The following is a 19940-nucleotide window of genomic DNA, read 5'->3' as shown; positions in this document are numbered from 1 at the left end:
GTTGAGATCACGATAATCAATGCACATACATAATGTTCCATCTTTCTTCTTGACAAAAAGTATGGGCGAAGCAAATGGTAATTGGTTTGGTTATATATTCTTGATGGTGACCTTGTCGTCGAGACCACAATAATCAATGCACATATGGAATGTCCCATCTTTTTTCTTGACCAAAAGTACGGGTGAAGCAAATGGTAATTGACTTGGTTCCACCCATCTAGTATCTAAAATCTCCTTTACTTTCCTTGCTACCTTATCTTTTTTGACCTTAGAGAGTCTATATGGTGCCTTGTTGACCGCCTTTGCATTTGGATCAAGCTCAATACCATGATCAACATCTCTCTTTGGTAGTAGGCTTTAGGCCTTTCAAACACTTCTTTGTACTCTCCTAAAAGCTGAGCCATGCCCTCATGCATTATTTTCTCTTGCCCGCCGTCAACAGCCTCATCTTTGTAAAACTATAATACATAATCACAATCTGTTTTCATGAGCTCATACTTGAGTTTTACCATTGATTAATGTCAACTTGAAAAAGCAAGATCCCCTCAATGTGATATAACCTTCTTCATGCATAAAACTTATGAACCCTTGTTGTGTAAGAGTTCTCTTAAACTTTAGTGTTTGTTTTGTCGTATTTTGTTGGAGTGGATCATAAGTCAGAGTGCATCCTACTATAAGGGGGATCCTTTGATTTGAATAGAAGAAGAAAGTCTCTGAATGAATGTATTAAAGTTTATGTTCTCAACAACCTTAAAGCTTTATGGTTAGAGTTGTCTTAAACTATATTATACTTTTTGTGGTATTTTAAAGGAGTGGATCTTAAGTCAGAGTCCATCCTAGTCTAAGGGGGCTCTTTTGATTTGAATATAAGAAGATTATGAAAGTGTCTTAATGATTTTATTAAAGTAAGTTATGTTCACCAACCTTAAACCTTTGTGGCAAGAGTTTTCTTAAACTTTAGTGTACTTTTTGTGGTATTTTATTGAACTAGAATGTAAGTTGGTGTGCATCCTTATTATATCGAGTCATGTAAGACCATTTTGAGCATCATTCATGATTGAGAGACACTAGATGCCTGATAGAGACTTGTACATATACATAAGGTCTATACACCCGTCTCATGATTCTCTATAATTATGTGCTCATTTGAGGCCATGTACAACTTTGGACACATTCTAACATTTTGGGTGCATGGTGATCATGTTCTACGTGTCTTGTTTGCTAGAATTATAGAATGGCCCTAGGACACTTTGACACACCTTGTGCTTCACTAGAACATAGCGCCCATGCTAGAATGGCCCTATGGCCATTCTAGAACTCCTTGCACTTTAGAAAACAATTAATGTGCATGGTAGAGTGGCCCTAGGGCCATTCCATACCCTTTTTGCTACATTGGATATAGAATGGCCCTAGAGCCATTCCATGTCCTTTATGCAACATTCAAGAAAGAGTGTGCGTGGTAGAATGGCCCTAGGGTCAATCAATAATCTACAACTCTCTCTCTCTCTCTCTCTCTCTCTCACACACACACACACACACACACACTCACACAAGGCATCTAAAAAAATAATTATGTTATAACATGAGTGAATAGGAGATCTTTTTCATATGAACTCTAGTATATTCATTATATTTATAGGATATGTTCCATTTAACATTATAATAATTTAAACAAAACCATGCATACATAAATGTTTTATATTATCCTCCCCCATCTCTCTCTCTCTCTCTCTCTCTCTCTCTCTCTCTCTCTCTCTCTCTCTCTCTCTCTCTCCTACTACATATACACAAACACACACACACTCACTCACACCATACAAGGCATATTTTAAATAAATGTATGCTATATCATGAGTGACTACGATATATTTTTCATATGAGTTCTAGTATGGTCATTAAATTTTATAGGATATTCCCCATATAAGGTTATAATAGTTTAAACAAAACCATGCATACCTGTGCTTTTTATATTATTCTTGCTAGGTAGGTGCTAGGCCTTAAAGATTCACACATGGTTACTAATTCCGTTGACATTTATAGGATATGTCCCATTAAAGGTTATAAAAATTTAAACAAAACCATGTATACACACCCTTTTTATATTATCCTCCCTAGGTAGGTGATATTGGTTGTTTTTATTGGATTCAAAGCCTCAACATTTTAAAGTCGCAATATTATATAGAGGATAAGATCTTAGTTATATGCGAGTACAAGAGATCTAGATACTTAATTTTATGAACACACGTGTTATAGAGGGCTTATATATAGTGAACCCCCGGAGTGTGATGGTTACAAATGCAATGAGCGAAGGGACCAAATTTTTACAACTTATTAATTCTGTAAAAAATTAAAATTGGAAGAAATGTCTATAGATAACAAAAATGTCTTCATTATCTCATCCAACTTACCTTTATGTTTTTGAAACTCTTGTAGTAACATATAGAATTTGATGTGCCATTTATAAGGATAGCATTGGATATTAAAAGAGGCATGCCTACTTCACTAAACACGTTAAAATAAGAAAAATATACATTTACAATATGACATTTATTTCTCCCGAAGTGCCCTACCATTGTAGAATTTGATTTTTTTTTAAAAGAGAGGAAGTGATGTGAGGGTGTTGGACCCATCCTTTTAATTTCTCCTTTATTCATATCATGATGCATGTGAGCGACCACACTTATGTGATCCACTAGGTATGGATAAAACAGGTAGAAAAGAAAGTAGCATAATTGAAAATTAATTAAAATGTAGCATGAGATGATGACAATAATTATCTCTTAAAAAAACAAGCTTGAGATACCCATTTGTACAAATGAGGCCTACCACCTTCTAGTGTTTCTATTGTAAATACTATTTAGGTAGTATACTTTTACAAAGTGACTTACAAAAATTATCAATAGCCATCACTACATAACAAACCAACAACATGTAAGAAAGTCCCCATTAAAGCCATGACATTGAGCTTTTGTTCAACAATCTCAATCTTCTAAAATGGAATAAAAGATATATACATAATTTTATTATTTCTATGTAAAATCCAAATGTACACATAAATTACATGACAAGAAAATAACTACTCACATTTATAACCAAAAAAGCTACTCACATTTATAACAAAAACTTATTTTGAAGAGATTATTACACTCAAGGACATATGAATAACATTTAACAAAATCAAGTCTTATAATAGAGATATACTAATGTGTCAAAACACAAATCTTGATATTTTTTTTATACTTTTATGTTTCTCAGGTTAATCAATTTTAAAAGATCATTAAACTTTTACTAACATAAAATTTTCCTTCTATCTATTTCTATCTAACCTCTAAAGAAGACCTTGCACATTAATTATTTAGAGAGAGAGAGAGATTGTACAATATTCCATCATATACATAATCTCTAACAATGTTCTTCCCATATTTAGCAAATTAATATTTTTATGAGTCTTTTCTTTCACTATTTGGATATGAAGAAACTTTTTTTGTGGACCCTACTTTTGTCAATGTACTTGCAAGACTTCAATTACTATAAAAAACTCATGTGAAGAACCCCTCGTATTCAAATAGCCATAATTGTACATTAATCACCATGGAAACAATAAAAAATACATTGTTTTCAAAGAAGAGATCAATTCTTATGGATGTTAACTCTTCTAGGTTGTTGTTTGTTAAGACCTAGAGTCCACCTAATTTACTCTTTGCAAAGTCCACATAGGTTTCCACATAGATTTCTCTTACTTGGGTCGTACATTCAACCATGTTGTGAATGTAACATCTACTTTCTTGTCGCTTGTGTGGAGTTTCGAATTTTTGCAATCATGTGGTTTGCATAATGTCAATTTCCGTTATGTAGATGCATGTCTTTCATGATTAAATAAACTTTTATCTTTATTAGGGAGTGATTTAACTTTCATATACTTTGGAATTCACACACCATCAAGGCCAAACAAAATGCATGACATGAATAACAACTCTATACAACCACCGCCACTCAACTTGCTTTGGGTGGTGGTGTATGCAATGGAACTAAAAAGGGTATCAAAGGCGACTAGCATTAGAAAGATCCACGATATATAGGTAGACAAAAACATGTAACTTAATCCATTTATATCAATCAAGACACATCCAAACCAAATTCCAAATTCATGCAAACAAAACATCGATGAAATATTTAGTATCTACCCTTGATTAAGCCTTTCTTGGAAGGCTTTAAATGTCCTTACATAAGGTAAGATAAAAAAGATTTTTAGAAAAAACATAACTTTTAAGTCTGTATAATTGATATGTGGGAACATATAATCACCACAATAATCCACCACATCAAATAGAGGTAGTTAATAAAGCTTTTAGAAGAGTAGTCACATCGTGGAGTCACTACAATATTCCATCACATAAAATAGAGGTAGTTAATAAAGCTTTTAGAAGAGTAGTCACATACTAGAATAATATCCTTCAAGAAGAATATGCTAGTGCAACTGTACACATTTTGGAGGCTTTTTGTATCTTGGATGGTATTACATCTATGATAAGGATAACTTGTGGTATTACTTCACATTGGATGGAAACAACTCCAACCTAGGACCATGGCAATAATGGTGAGATGTTAGAAACATGTTTCATTATCGTATAAGACTTGAGAGCATGAAAATAATGGAGATGTTTAGAAACATGGTTCATTATTGTACTAGACTTTGTAAATTGAAGGCTTCAAAATAAAATTAAAAGGCTTCAAAATAAAATTAGAAGGCATAAGTACCCAAGATATGAATAAGCCACATTATCTTCTTGGGTTGATTTTGGAGATTCTTGGGTTGATTTTGCAACTACTATTTCTATAGATAGTCTTGGATGGTATAAATTGTCACTTAGACATGCTTGGATGGTATATATATAAGTGCTCAAACTCAATGAGGGAAAGTTATCCCCTATATAAATAGCCTTGGAAAGATACATATGTCCATGAAACATTCATAAGCTCACCTATGTTTCTTCATCACCACATAAGTTTGTCAAACAATTGACCACATTTACTCACCCACTCATGTCACTCAAGTAACACATTCAAATCATGCTCATTATGGGTCATTCTTAGAGCCCCATGCATTATCCTAGAATCTCATCCACTTAGACCTCTTGTGCATGCCTAGCAATGCTTATTGTCATTCCAATATTAGTTGGGTGTTGGGGACCTTCAAACTATCACAACTATCATTTTTTTGACGTAGATAAAGCAAAATAGAAATAGAATACACTAAGTTCTTTGAACCGACAACCAATGAAGGTATGACAATTCCTACTCAAAAACTTAGCATATATATAGTGTTTTTAGTGGGTACGTTGTGGTAGGTAAGTCTCATAGTACCTCAATGCCTCATGAGGGAGTTCTTTGTTGTTATAATGCTCCTAACAAGTTTGGCAAGGTAATGCCTTCGGTGGGTAGCAAAACCATATGACAACTGTGAGAGATAAGCTAATGATAAATGTTTCTATGTTCATGTCTATGGGTGGAATTCTAAGGTCATGTTTGTCCTCGACTTCAAAAACAAGATCAAATACACAAAGTTGTTTTACAACACCAAAATATTAGGGCCTCGGACTTAGAATCTCCTTTTCACTTGGGATTTCCAAATGTATGTTACATGTGGGGGTTTTGATGTAAGATACATAAGATTCAAATCTAGAGTGAGTTATGGCTATATGTATATATAAGAAGTATTTCACTAAAAAGAGACATCTTACGAAGATATCTATTTCTGAGAATGTAACATAGTTGGATTGTTTTTAACATTTATAGCTATATTTTTTAAATACTATTTATTTCATTGATTATAAATTTATAGTCCCTAAACAACATTATCTTTTTAAATATTATTTATTTCATTGATTATAAATTTATAGTCCCTAAACAACATTATCTTTTTACCCATGTCATACCCTCCATGGCATATGTATGATATATAATGGTAAAGTGTTATTTACCATCTAATATACAAGTTAAAATGATAGGAGCCTTAAATTTTTAATTTTGTTATATTTTGCAAACTCTTATTATGCCTATTATTTTGTTATAAATATGTAGACTCTTATTATGTATTTTATTTGAGTACACAATTATTACTAACCTGTTTCTATTACATCAAAATTCTCTTTGGTAAATTTATAATTGTATTTAAATAAAAACAAACATATTAGAGACTAAAAATGATATTTTTCATCTTATTATTGTTTATAAACGTTACCCTTTCACAAATTTCTTGAGCTTTTTCTTGTAATAGATGCATATGTTTCATTGAACATAAAACTAATTTAACATTAACAAAATATGATAGTTTTACCATTTTGAATAATATTTTCACATACCATTCAAATCAAAAGTTTGTAACAAAATGTAAACAACACTAACCATTCTTTCTCTTATCTTGTCAAGTGCAATATCAATTCTATTTTCAATGTCTTCAATCTCACCAAGATTCAAGGGTATGAGACTCTCACCGAACATGTAACTGTAAAAGTGTTAAGAACAAGTGTCACATGATTTTAAGAAACAGTGTCACATGAAATATACTCAGTGTATTCCCAAAGTTTTAGCACTATTGAGTGACCTTTCAGATCTACTCAAAGTACCTTTATAGATTCTTCAAGTAGTAGTCTATTTTCTCCCTTGTTATAAGAGCTTCATGCCAAATACATGAAGCTTACAAAGTTATTTAAACAAGAAAGAAAGAAAAGATATTGTGTGACTTCATATATGTAAACATAGTTCTTAATGACCTGCTACATGTTAAAAATAAGAGCGTTTCTTAATTGTGGAAAAATGGATTAAGAACTAAGCTTACATAGAGTAACTCACACAAAGTGTTGATTAGAAATAAGAATAATCAGATTAATCATAATGAATGAGACTAAGCACTATGATTAACTCATAAAGACAAGAGAACTTAGTTGAAAGTAAGCAAACTACAAAAGAAAGCATGCTATTCATTGACCAGAGTTTACATGCTTTAGACTCAAGAGGAGTCTAAACTCTAGCTCTCATATAGGAGAGAAACACCATCATAAAGAAAGCCAAGAGGAGTCTAAACTCTAGCTCTCATTGACCAGAGTTTACATGCTTTAGACGCAAGAGGAGTCTAAACTCTAGCTCTCATATAGGAGAGAAACACCATGCTTTAGACTCAAGAGGAGTCTAAACTCTAGCTCTCATATAGGAGAGAAACACCATCGTAAAGAAAGCTAAGAAAGATTAATTTGATTAGTAAAATGATTATATCCTTGGTTAGTAATCATAGTTGATATTTATACCTCTTACCTTTACACACTACCAATTATTGATATACCCCATACTTGGGCAAATCCCCGCAATCCCATGGCCTTGACCCCACTATTAGAGATGGCCCGTAAGAACTTTCTTACAAACCATCCCCTCCCATAGGTTCCATCCTTGAAACCTTGCATCGATTAGATAATCCACATGGGTAGGATCTCCAATCATAATTACTTGGGCACCAAATAATCATGGGCATCACTCATTAGTGATCCCCAAGACTCTATGGCTTGGGCCAAAACCGTATTGTGTTCTAGGTGATGGATCCATCCGTATATCCAAATCACTAGGTCTTATAATAGCTTCTGAATATATTAACACGCATTATCATTTTAGTCTTCTCAAATCAACATACAATCATAAAAGGCAAATCATGCAACATACTCAGAGCACAAAAATAGATGAATCAACCAATGCTTCCTCACACTACAAGCATGCGATTTTCAAGCATTGACTCATTTTGACAATCTACATCATTATACATTGCAAGCATGGTTGTAAATGGCCTCCATTAGCTATAAACTTCATCAATTTCCCTCGAAACAACCTAAAACTTACTCTCCAAGACAGTACATCAAGTTTTTCTTTCTTACCAATGCAAGTATCTTCATTCTCAAGTGGTAAGAAGCTATCTAACAATGATATGTTGTCCCCATCCATTTACCTCACCAAATGTATCCAAAATATCCACATGTCCTTCTAAAACCTTGGCAGGTTGCCATGAGGCTTCTTCATTAGGTACACCCTTCCATTTGATGAGGTATTACACTAAAGAATGGTTGTGTAGCACCCTTTCTCGAGTACCCTCATAAGTCACCTATTTCTTATGCAACACTTAATCTTATATTGTGTGCATGAAGTTCATTGACAATTGATAGGGACATCCATAGTCTTGCATGACTTGAAGTACTCTTTACACCCTTCTCACCATATTTGTAGCAAATACATTTGTTCCTAAACTCACTAATGTGGTCACCATCCAAAGTCTTTGTAATATCCTATGCTGAGGGTGTTGATTAATGCTAATAAAAACATTATACTAGTCTTTTGGCACATTGTTTTTCATTGATGTAAGCTACAACACAATTCATTGATTCATTCTTATGCACATGTTCCTTTATCAGTTAATGAATGCATTTTTTGCTAATCAAGTCATTCTACATACAAAAATAAATTCATCATAAGAACAACCGTAATTTCAAACCCTCGGTGTCCAAAGTTTCATCCATCTCCAGTCCCTCGGCTCCTCAAGTCACAAAATAGTCTAGAGCTTATAACTATCCATGGTGCAAAAAAATACTTATATAGTATTTGAATAAGAAGTGTCCCCTTTACCCTCTTCTTTCCATGAAAGACCTTTCCAACTTTGGCTTGGAACTACTAGAAAGAACCCTTACCCCGCCCCGTGGTGGGTTACCCGATGAAGGCGGTTGCCCCAACCTCTATTCCATAGAGTCGGTTGCCGTGGGTGGGGAGTGCCTAGTTGCCCTCAACCAATCACTAAATAGATCACATCATTGGATTGGTTTTCCCAAGAGAATACATCTCTTGGTTAATTTTTTTAAAAAAAATAGATCTCCATACTCATCATAGTATTTCATTTCCATTGTCATTTTTCGCAATCCATGCAACCAAAAATTACAAACATAAGATCCTACATTGACCTCTCTAACATATGACTGGATGCATCATATAAACTCTTCAACCACATTTGTAAATTTACTATTTAGTGTTAGACACTTAGATGGCAAGGAGTAGATTGACCAAAACCTACAGTTAGTTCGGAGGATGGTCACAGCCATTTTCTCTTTGAGGTTGATCATAGTCAAGTGTTCAAGGTGACTCATTACTAACCACTCTAGCCTCATTTTTAGATTGTTCATATTATTCAAATCATCATCTCATACCCTGTCCACCTAATTGAATTAGTACACGTTGGCTACCATTGGAGCCACCACCAAAAGCTACCTACCATCCATCACCCATCTGACAAGGAAAGAAGCACTAGCCCCATTAAAGATCACCGCTCCAATGGCCTAAGAAGGTGCCAATACATCCAACGTTGCTCTCAACATTGCTCCCCTTCATCCCCTTTAGCAACATCTCCCGCCACTAGTCGCCATGATTGGTCTCTTATCTACATGCTATAATCGGAGACCTCTCTTCCCTTTGTTGTCAACGTCAGTTGAATCCAACAAAGGGGCCGGGGCTGACGCGATGCACATAGAAGCGAATGAGCAAGAGAGAAAGATGGAGGAAAGAGAGAGTGATGGTTGGCTAGTTGATGTGATCGGGGAGATGGATAAGAGGGCGTCACCTTTGACAATGTGAAGGTCAGTGAGGAAGAAAGCGGTTAAGGTTTGAGAGGGGATCGCCTGAGGGAAAGGGAGAGGCTGCGAGCTAGCAAAGGGGTAGCTGGCGAGGAGATGAGAGAGAGGGTGATCAGGGAAGCCATAGAGGGGGGGGGGGGGGGGGTCTCCATCATTGACGAGAGGAGGCTAGGTTTTATAGGGGCGCAGGAGCTACCCTGGGATGTGAGCACGAGTGAAAAGGAGAACTAGTCACGGGTACAGTAGCTGCTGGGCAGTGGGAGAAGACAACAAGGTAGAAGAAGAAGGTGGTCTACACAGCATGGTGGTCACCCGCCAGGGAGGAGGGTCCAGTGGGCGAGGCTCTGGCGGGTGGGAAAGAAGACAAACAAAGGGCTGAAGTGCAAGGGTCAGTTTTGTGGGCCAACGGGATGGTCGGCCGAGTGCTTGCTGCCTCCTCTATACATACATACATACATATATATATTAACATTAGGAATTTTTTGAGGTCATTTTTGGGCCTTGTAAGGAAGTTTGATCGGAATATTCCCTTCAAAAAGGGGCACCAGATAGAATTTTTACAAACGAACTCCAAATTTGTCGGACCTCACATATTTAGATTCTACTCTTCAAAAGCTATCCATTGATATATAACACGATAGGGTTCGGAGAAGGAACAAGATAGATACTTAGAAGATTTCTTTTTGCCTGAGAAAGATTATTACGTGAATCTTCTCCAGGCAAAAAGAAATCTTCTAAGTATCTATCTTGTCCCTTCTCCGAACCCTATCGTGTTATATATCAATGGATAGCATTAGGGAAAATTTGGACTCAAAAAGGGGCCTTGTAAGAGATCCCTTGGGATGGTGATGTGGACAAAGCAAGCCAATAAATCCACATATAATATTGGAGGGCACGTGCGTCATTTTTGAGTTCTTTATTCCATTAACTGACATGTAGGGTGTTTTTTAATTCAAAACAATGCATCTTGAGTATAGTTTTTTATTCCCACTATGGTGCCTTATTTTATTGAAAAAAGACACCACTCTCTTTCTTCATTACACTTTTGAATGTAACGAAGCCAACTCTGCTAACCAAACTTGAACCGAACTTCGTCCCTGCAACCCATCATCTTGCATTGTCTCCCTCATTGTCTTTCCGATTGCACAACCACAACCACTCCAAATCCGAATTTTTTTGAGCGGGAGGTTTTTGATTTTCTCTTCTTCTCAAGGCGGCAAGTTTTGAAAAAGGATGGAAAAGTATTTGTTCTTCATGCGCCATACCTGCTTGTGCATGAATAACAATCCCATTTCTTACCTTTTTCAAGTGAGGGTTGTGCTTACAAGTACTCTGTACATTTTGGTTCATCCAGGATACCAACAAGTTTGTTTGATGGACAAGGAGGTATTATTTAGTGATGTTGTCTTTTGGTTTTAATGAAGCAATCTTCTTCACGGGAGATAAGTGTAATATCTTTGATTTTTTTTGGTTAAAGTGTGAGTTCATGATGCTTTTTGGTGTTGTTAAAGCACAGAACAATGCAATGGAACCTGTGCAGCAAAAGAGGAAAAAGGTGGACATCCACTTCCAAGTAGAACCCGATTATGCTCCCTGCTGTAAGAGAAATTGGTCTAGGCCAGCATGCGAAGCCCGCATTACTGAGCTTCGAAATGAAGGAAAGAAAAATATGGACCTTTGGTTGGATGGTAGTATTTACCCACCAGATCCAACCTCCTCTCAATCTCCATCATTCTTTGGGTTGACAAGTTTCTTCAAGTTTGTGTGTGAGGGTGAAAATGGATTGCTTGGGTATTGCAAAAGACGGTTTGGCCAATGTCAAAGTATCTTTGAAAGACATTTGAGTGATAGAGATGCCAGGATAAAAATGCTTGAAGGTGCGAATTTTTACTTGGCATCGATCACAACAGCTTTGCAAGCTTCAAACGAGGACAAAGCAAAAGTTTGTGCTGGGTTACAAAAAGAGTTTGATCATTTGCAGCAGACTATTTGTAAGATGCAGGACACTATTAAGGAGAAGAATGAAATTTTGGCAGTTCGAGAAATCAACAATTTCACATTGGAGAGTGAGAATGCACACCTTCGAAAACAACTTGAAAAGTTCAACAGAAAATTACAATATTTGAAAGACACGCCATTGGGTGCTCGATTACGCAAGAGACAGATCAAACCATTGGAAGAACTCAATGTTGGAGGTGGCCAATGGAAGCGTCGTGTAAAAGCTTGCAGGTATTGGGATCTATAATTTCTTTGAGCTTAAATTTCTTTGAGCACTCACTTTCATTTTCATCTTTAGTTCCTTTTTTGGAGATGGGGGATTGGGTGTGGGGGTGGTATAGTTAGATGAATGGTGGACTGAAATAGCTATCGTTGTTGCTTCAGGATGGTCACAGATGTTGTGGGTCCAAAAGAGCAAGGTTCTGATATATTTGGCAAAGTTCTGACAAAAGACATCGTGGAGTCAGCAATACAGCATCCTAAGTTTGCAAGACTTCGATCAGACATAGCAAAGCAATCCTTGCAGGAGGTGAGTGAAGCATTCACGCCTGCAGATGCACAAGGTATATGTGACATGGCTGGTATACGCACAAAGTCTTACAGGATGTTGTTTAATAAAGTTAAAGAGGGTTTCAATTGCAAGCTTGGAAAAAAAACAGTAATTCCCATTCCAAAACCATTTCACGTAAACAAAGCTCGAAATATTCTCAACTTGGGAATGGTCGAACTTGTTGGAGAGCCTTGTCACGTGTCTAGCACATTGACAGTGACTAAAAAGAGCGGGGAACAGAAAATTATAGAGCTTACAGAGTTCAACAATTTCATCATGGATGTTCGGAAATTACAAATGGCTATGGTGAAATTTTATGACATCAGTGTACATGAGTGCAATGGAAGGCTGAAATTTGTTTTGAAACTTGATGAGAGTGAGGTGATCAAAGGACAGAAGCTGGAAAGGGTTAGCATTACTTTAATGAATAGAGCTTTGGATGCAAGTATCAGTAATGCTGATGAGAAGCACTTTAGTGTACAATCCAAAAATGAGATTTGGTGGCTGGCTGCATTTGAGGTGACGTGCTATCCATTTTTAAATAAAGAATATTATGTTGCTATCCTCTTGTTATGATGTTGTAGACAATCTAACAGTTGTTGTTAACAGGTTCCAACAGAGACCCATGAAATTCTGAAGTGGTACTTCAACCAGACTGAGCTTCCTTCCACTATCCAGCAGCAGTCGAATGGCGAAAAGCTTTATGTAGAAGGATATGGTGAATATGACGTTGAATGGCACCTGGCTGCAGATCTTAAAACCTTGAAATGCATGTTTGGTATTTTCCAAGGAGCAATGGCCAAGTATCCTTGCCTGTATTGTATGACCGAACGAGGTGTCTCCAAAGGAGGAAAAGAGAGAGAATGGAAATGCCTAAATGCAATCAGTAATAGGCGTGAACCCCCAAATCGTGATGCTCCAGGAGTGGATCCTAATTGGGATCCAATTCTTCCTATCCCTTTGATCAGAGTTCATATTTGTGTTTTGCATGCGCTGGTTAGAATAATTGAGAAACTAGTCTACATGTACATCGAATTTTCATGGAATATGAAACCAGCAGTAGAGAGTGAAAGAACTATTAAAAAAATAGAGCAAGTGCTTTCAGATGCAGGTTTACATTGTGGTCAAGTGAAGATTGAGAAGGACTTGAGAAGATCAGGGAAGACCGGAAATGTTCCTAGCAAACCATGTTTTGGAGGTGCAAAAGCCAGAAAGTTCTTATCTAATCATACCCAGAGAGGTCATCTGGGTACAGATTTTGAGGTGTGGAGGAAGCTTCATGCAGCTGTACTTGATCGAGGCTCTTCAGGACAAGCAAGGGTGGCAAAGGCCAAAGCGTGGTTGGCACTTGATCGCCTAGCACCTTTGTTGCAAAAAGCAAGGTTTGAAGATGGGGATGTTGAGAAATTTGAGGCAGTTGTGACAGAGTTCTACACTAGCTATGAAAAGGCATGGGGTGCGACAAACTTGACACAATACATGGTTATTACTTGAAAACCTACAGCTTTGAGTATTTTTTGTTGTTCAAAAAATATTGTACGATACTAAATGTCTTGTTGTTGTTGAGCATTTGTAGCACATTTTGCATGCACATGGAACCTTTTTTGCGGAAGAGTTTGGAAGCCTTGGGATTTGGTCTACCCAAGGCATGGAAAGATCTCATTGGCAAGCACGTTGTGCCTATCAAAGGGCCACTCAACATGGAGGAGGAATAAAGAAAAGTAATCCCATGAAGCAACTATGTCAGTGGTGGTATAGGCGGATTCAAGTGAGGGCTCGTGTGAAGATCAAACATGCTGAATCAGCTGTGTCATGTGCAATAAGAAAGGTTCAGGCTGAACGGAGACGTTCAATATATGTCTCCTCATAGGGAAAGCAGAATCATGTTGAATGGCTAAGACAACGACAAAGACAGGGCAGAGTGTGGAAGAAAATTGATCATTGAAATATATATTGTGAAACAATGATGTAACTGTGAAAGATTTTAAAAGAACAAGAGCTTTCATCTATGTCCCATATAAATGTTTCCAATATACATACATTTCATAGTTTGTAATGGTAACCAAGAAGAGTATTGAGAAATATGACAAAACTTCTTAGCAACTGGAACAATCTAAATTTGTTAATCTGGAGCAGAGACTTCCCCCAGCCGAGCCTTTTTTGTTGATGTTTCTGCATCATCTTCTTCATCCTCTATCAATGGCACAACAGGGACCTTTGGCCTTGCTGTTCTAAGAAGATGCTTCTTCCCGCAATCACTCAACAGATTAGGATCTGTGATTCCACATGCCAACCCGTAAGCAGCATATGTTAAATAATATTTACATCTTAATGAATATACTCCAGGTCCCTCTCCAAAAATTCGAACAGCTGCTTGCCGCTCCAGAAGTATTGCCTTGTTTGCATTCATCCTTAAGTGATAGCCACCTAAATACCTGGATAAAGTCTTTATCGCCATCAGAGGAAAACTGGCATTGTCCTTGGAGAAGCTAGCATGAAATATCACAATTTGAGGAAATTTTAGGCGGTGTATATATGTTCCTAGTGTCGAATCGTGGCCCAATCCCGCCATACGCTTGCCTGAAGCACGTTTGAGGAATGTGTCTTCATATATTTCCAACTGAAAAAATAAAGGAGCATTAGCCAGAAACAACATCACCAAACATTTCAGGACAAAGTTGATAAAGCCAAATCCACAACAAAAAAAAACTAACCTCTTGGTTCTCATCTGCTTCAAGCAAGGCGTCTTGCCATAAATTAGTGCTCGAACTAGGAACGGTTTCCGCTGACTTATTTGGCACATCCCTACACCCTCCCATGTTGGTGATATTCAGTCTGTCCCTTGCTTCTTGTAGCTCTTCCTCTGTGGCATCTTTTCCTTCATATCTAAGGGCATCAGCATAGATCATCTTTAGTGTTGCTGCAGCAGATAGGAACTCGGTGTCTTTCACATGGCTATCCACTAGTAAGTACTTGTCTATCCCATCATCATCTACAAAATTGTCATCGACCTCCAGATTTTGGGCAATGAAAGCTATGCAATGGTCCTCCCTTAAGTTAAATACGTGTTGTATGTCTGTCAGCAATATATACTCTGAATCTCCTACTTGGTAGGAGGGGAGTAATGGCGTTGGAATGGGGGAGGAGTCATCTGACTCAATCACAAGCTGACCTACATCACTGTTTTGTTCTCTAACTGCCTCAAATATCAACCACCGAACTGAGCTTCCTCTCTTCTTCAACATTGAACTCCTCAATCACATAAGGAGTGTCCTCCTCTTCAGCAACATCCTCAACGGTGGGACTAGCCTGACGAGAAATCGTGTCTTCACTTTCATTTGTTGCATGCGGCTCTGTACATTCTTCATCTGTTAATTGCACGTTCATGTGAAAGAAGCATAAGAAGGCGTAAGAGTATTCCATCAAGCGGCATTTTCTTTTGTGAAAAGGGCATAGCAAAGCTCTCTTCTTATCACATGGCACCTTGTGCCAATCCCTGTTTAACCTCTGCTTCTTCTCCGGCGACACCTTGAGATTAAAATGAATGCGACTTTTCCCATCAATCATCATTGGTTCTTCATTTGTGAGCTCGTCAAACTCTTGCTTTGCCTCTTCGAAGTATCCATGATGGCTAGACAATGTATCCTCCAGAGAAAAATCGCAATTGAACATCAACGAAATTGAACATCAAGAGACAGTCGATCTTAAACAACAAATCTCTGTGTGGTGTAAATGGCAGGGATTTAATATTCACGTGATCACAAGATTTTTTGTGATAATAACACATGTGAACAAGTTATTCACATGTTCTCATGTTACCGTTCACAAAATAACAGGTCACTTGCCATTTGGGAACCCCTTAAAAGCTTGGCTACACATGGGAATAAGCTATTCACATGTTCTCATGTTACCATCTTCACATAATAGCAGGTCAGTGGCCACCTAAGAAGATTTTTTATGCCCGACAAAGATAAATTTTTTAGGCCCTTGTGAAAGCTTTGTGAATATAACATGTGATCATAAGATTTTATGTGTTATTAACATATGTTATTAACATGTTCACATGTTTTCGTTTACGTCAGTGAAATCCCTGGTAAATGGATTCAACATAACGCGAGAGAAGATGCCAGAGGAATCCAGGTATTCCTCCTCGCGTTGTAGTGAATCTATTTTCCCTAATGCAAATAAAATTACAGCTAAGTCAAGGACCTCTTCTCGCGTTATGGTGAATCGATTCACCATAATGCGAGGAGGAATATTGTGCTTCCTATGGGACCTTCGCTCGCGTTATGGTGAATTGATTCACCGCAACATGACGACTTTATCATCCTTTGGCATCGCCTCTAACGTTATGGTGAATTAAAAAAAAAGATAGTTCTCCAGTACCCATACTGAGAGAGGAGGTGTCAAACGAATTAAAATACTCTTCTTCGCAGTCAATTCACCATAAGGCGAGGAGTCATAGGTTTTCAATTCACCTTAACGCGATGAAAAGACAAAGCAAGAAGTTCTCCACGACTGAAACCAAAACAACAAAAGAACAAAAGAAGAAGGAAGCACAAAAGAGATAAAAATACCAGGAAAACGAATTGTATACAATCGTCGCAGGAGATGGAGATGAAGGAGGTTGGAGGTTTGTCTTTCACGTTGGATACAGGAGGATGATTGATGAAGGAGGGTTGGAGGAGATAGTCAGTCGTTGATGGAGATGAAGGCCGTTGGTGGGGAGATAAATGAGAATACGAACTCCAAGAGAGGCAATAAATGAGATGAGTATCCTAGAAAATCCGTTTTTAATGCTACGCGACACGTCAGCGCCGCGTTTTCACCGGCCATTCCATGAATGCCACGTGGCAGCCCGCCGTGTACCTAGCACGTGTACAAGCTATAAAGTTTAATCAAAGCCCTTTTTAATGCTATGCGACACGTCAGCGCCGCCTAGTCGCCCTGGCAGCCCGCCAGCACGTGTGTTCGCTCTAAAGACTAATCAAAGCCGTTAATCACGCCACCTTTTCGTCCTCTTATCGATTTTGCCTTGTCCGTCCTCCTCCTTGCCTCCAGGTGACTTCCGACTACCGCCACAGTACTGAACCGACTTTCCACCTCCTGCACGACAGTCTCCATCCATTCGCACGCAAGAAATGTAAGTTTTTGTATACTACTTGATTGTTTTGTAAGTTTCTTGTATATTGCTTGTTTGTTTTGTTTTTTCTTCGACTGTTTGCCCTGTGCCATTGTTTCTTCTTCGACTGTTTGCCTTCTGCCGTGGTGATTCGATTCACCTTAAAGCACACAACGGGCCATTAGAATCTCAATAAGCTCCATGTCTTATGGTGGATCAAATCACCATGGCAGAAGGCAAACGTAAGAGATTCGCGAAAATCGATTCACTATAACGCGAGGAGGATTGTTTTGCTTTGACTGGCCCTTAGACTCGCGTTATGGTGAATCGATTCACCATAACGCATGACCAAGGGGCAAAGGATTCACGATAATCCACCTCTTATTGGTGTCAATAAAATCACCTCCTACACGACAGTCTCCATCCATTCCCAGTCATAGAATGTGATGAAAGTGTATTACTTGATTGTTTTGTGAGTTTCTTGTATAATACTTGATTGTTTTGTTTTTCCTTCGACTGTTTGCCCTCTGCCATTGTTTTCTCTTCGACTGTTTGCCCTCTGTCATGGTGATTCGATTGACCGTAAAGCAGACGACGAGTCATTAGAATCTCAATACTGCTCTATGTGTTATGGTGAATCGAATCACCAAACTGCAAGACGGAATGGTAAGAGATTCGGGAGAACCTTCCTCCCGTTGTAGTAGATCGATTCACTATAACGCGAGGAGGATTGTTTTGCTTTGACTGGCTCTTAGTCTCGCGTTATAGTGAATCAAATCACTATAACGCAAGATCGAAGCTCAAAGAATGCACGATAATCCGCCTCTTATTGGTGTCAATGAATTCACCATAATGCGAGAAGGATTATTGTGTTTCTGTGGGCCTTCATCTCTCGTTATGGTGAATGGATTCACCATAACGCGAGGAAGTGCATATTGCTTTCTTGGCCCCCCTCTCTCGCATTATTGTGAATTGTTAATCGTGTACTACTGAATAGCAAAATTTTCTGCTTTTTCTTGCGTTTTCAGATGGCTCGTGTAAGGCATACAGCTAGACCCATTGACAATGCAGCTCCCTCATCTACTGGGAAGAAGATGGGCGTTCTGAAAGCCTCAAGATTAAGGAAATCAAGCAGTCCTTCCCGATTGTCCAAAACGCAGCCTAGACTAAGGCGTTTCGCAGAGCATTCGGCAGCCCTGCGAGAAATCAAAAAGTTTATGAAGCACCCGACAGCTGCTATTCCCAGATTGCCTTTCCAGAGGCTTGCCAGGAGAATTTGTGAGCAGAATGGAATTTTGTTTAGGTGGAAGGCATCGGCCTTGTTTTGCTTGCAAGAGGCCACAGAAGATTGGATGATCGAATTTTTTTTGGATAGTTACGTTCTTGCTGCCCAGGCACACAGGGTGACACTAATGAACAAAGATTTTTTCAGCCTAGTAGCCCTTCGTTTCAGATACGATAAATTACTTAGACCAGTTACGTTGACTGATGAACGAATGTTACAAATTTTGGATGTCCGTCCTGTACAAAAAGTGAGAATTGAAGAGGTGACCGAGGGAGGTCCAGATCATGAGCATCAGACTCGGGCAAATTTAATGACAAGCGCTCAAAGGGAACATCAAGCTGCAATGCTTGCATTGCAAACAAAAAGGGAAAATGTTCGCGCACTCCACGCCATGAATCGGGAGGCGCTGCAATTTTTGTTGCCGGAGTTCTATGTACCCTTTAATATTAGAGGGCATAGATGTTATTTCCTGATTCATGCTGAAGAAATCAACATTTTGTTTGATCCCAAAACTGAAGTCAACGACAAAGTGCTCAGATGTGTTTTAAGGTATACTCTTTTCTCTGTCCTCCCACAATTTTTCATTCTTGGCTCTTAAAGTTGATGCCTCACTCTTGATATGTTTCCTTGTGAAGTTTTGTTATTTCGCTATTGCCCGAGGATGTACAGCAAAACGAGTGTTCCAGATTGATTCACTGGTCTCAACACTGTTGCTAGTAGAGTCAGTTCCGTACCTCGATGTGCTGAACTGGTTTCGGGAGGTCCAGCTGGACGATGCCCGAGTATTTTTTTTGGCATATCATGAAAAGTGAGTTTCTCTGTCTCTCTCTCTCTCTCTCTCTCTCTCTCTCTCTCTCTCTCTCTTGCATGATGTTTATAGGAATCACTGTACACGAGTTATATAGTGCTTCCTTTGGATTGAAACTAATAGAATTCTATTGTGCAGTTCCCATTGGAGTCTTCTACTAGTCGACGTGCAAGAAAATGTCATTTACCTTGCAAATTCGACATCTGGTGTCCATGGAAATGTTTTGCTGTAAGTAAAAATCATTAAGATACATATTATTGTTTGAGTTAGAAGTCCGGATTGATCAGGATAATGATTGGTCTCTGTTTACAGTGGAGTCAGGAAACTAATGGTAGCTTACGAGAGCCTCAGCATGGACATCGACACCCTGGATCGATCGACCATCCGAAGGGTTAGTGTCCCCAAACAAGAAGATGGCTACAGCTATGGGTGGAGGGTTGCACTTAATGCAATGTTGCTGCTACGAAGCATTTTTCAGCTCCCTTCAGAGGATGTAAGCATTTTCAGCTCCCATACGCATT

The sequence above is a fragment of the Cibotium barometz genome, chromosome 22 (genome assembly GCF_041138505.1).
Source record: "Cibotium barometz isolate CiBa-2024 chromosome 22, ASM4113850v1, whole genome shotgun sequence".
Taxonomy (NCBI): domain Eukaryota; kingdom Viridiplantae; phylum Streptophyta; class Polypodiopsida; order Cyatheales; family Cibotiaceae; genus Cibotium; species Cibotium barometz.
This window is presented reverse-complemented; position numbering follows the sequence as displayed.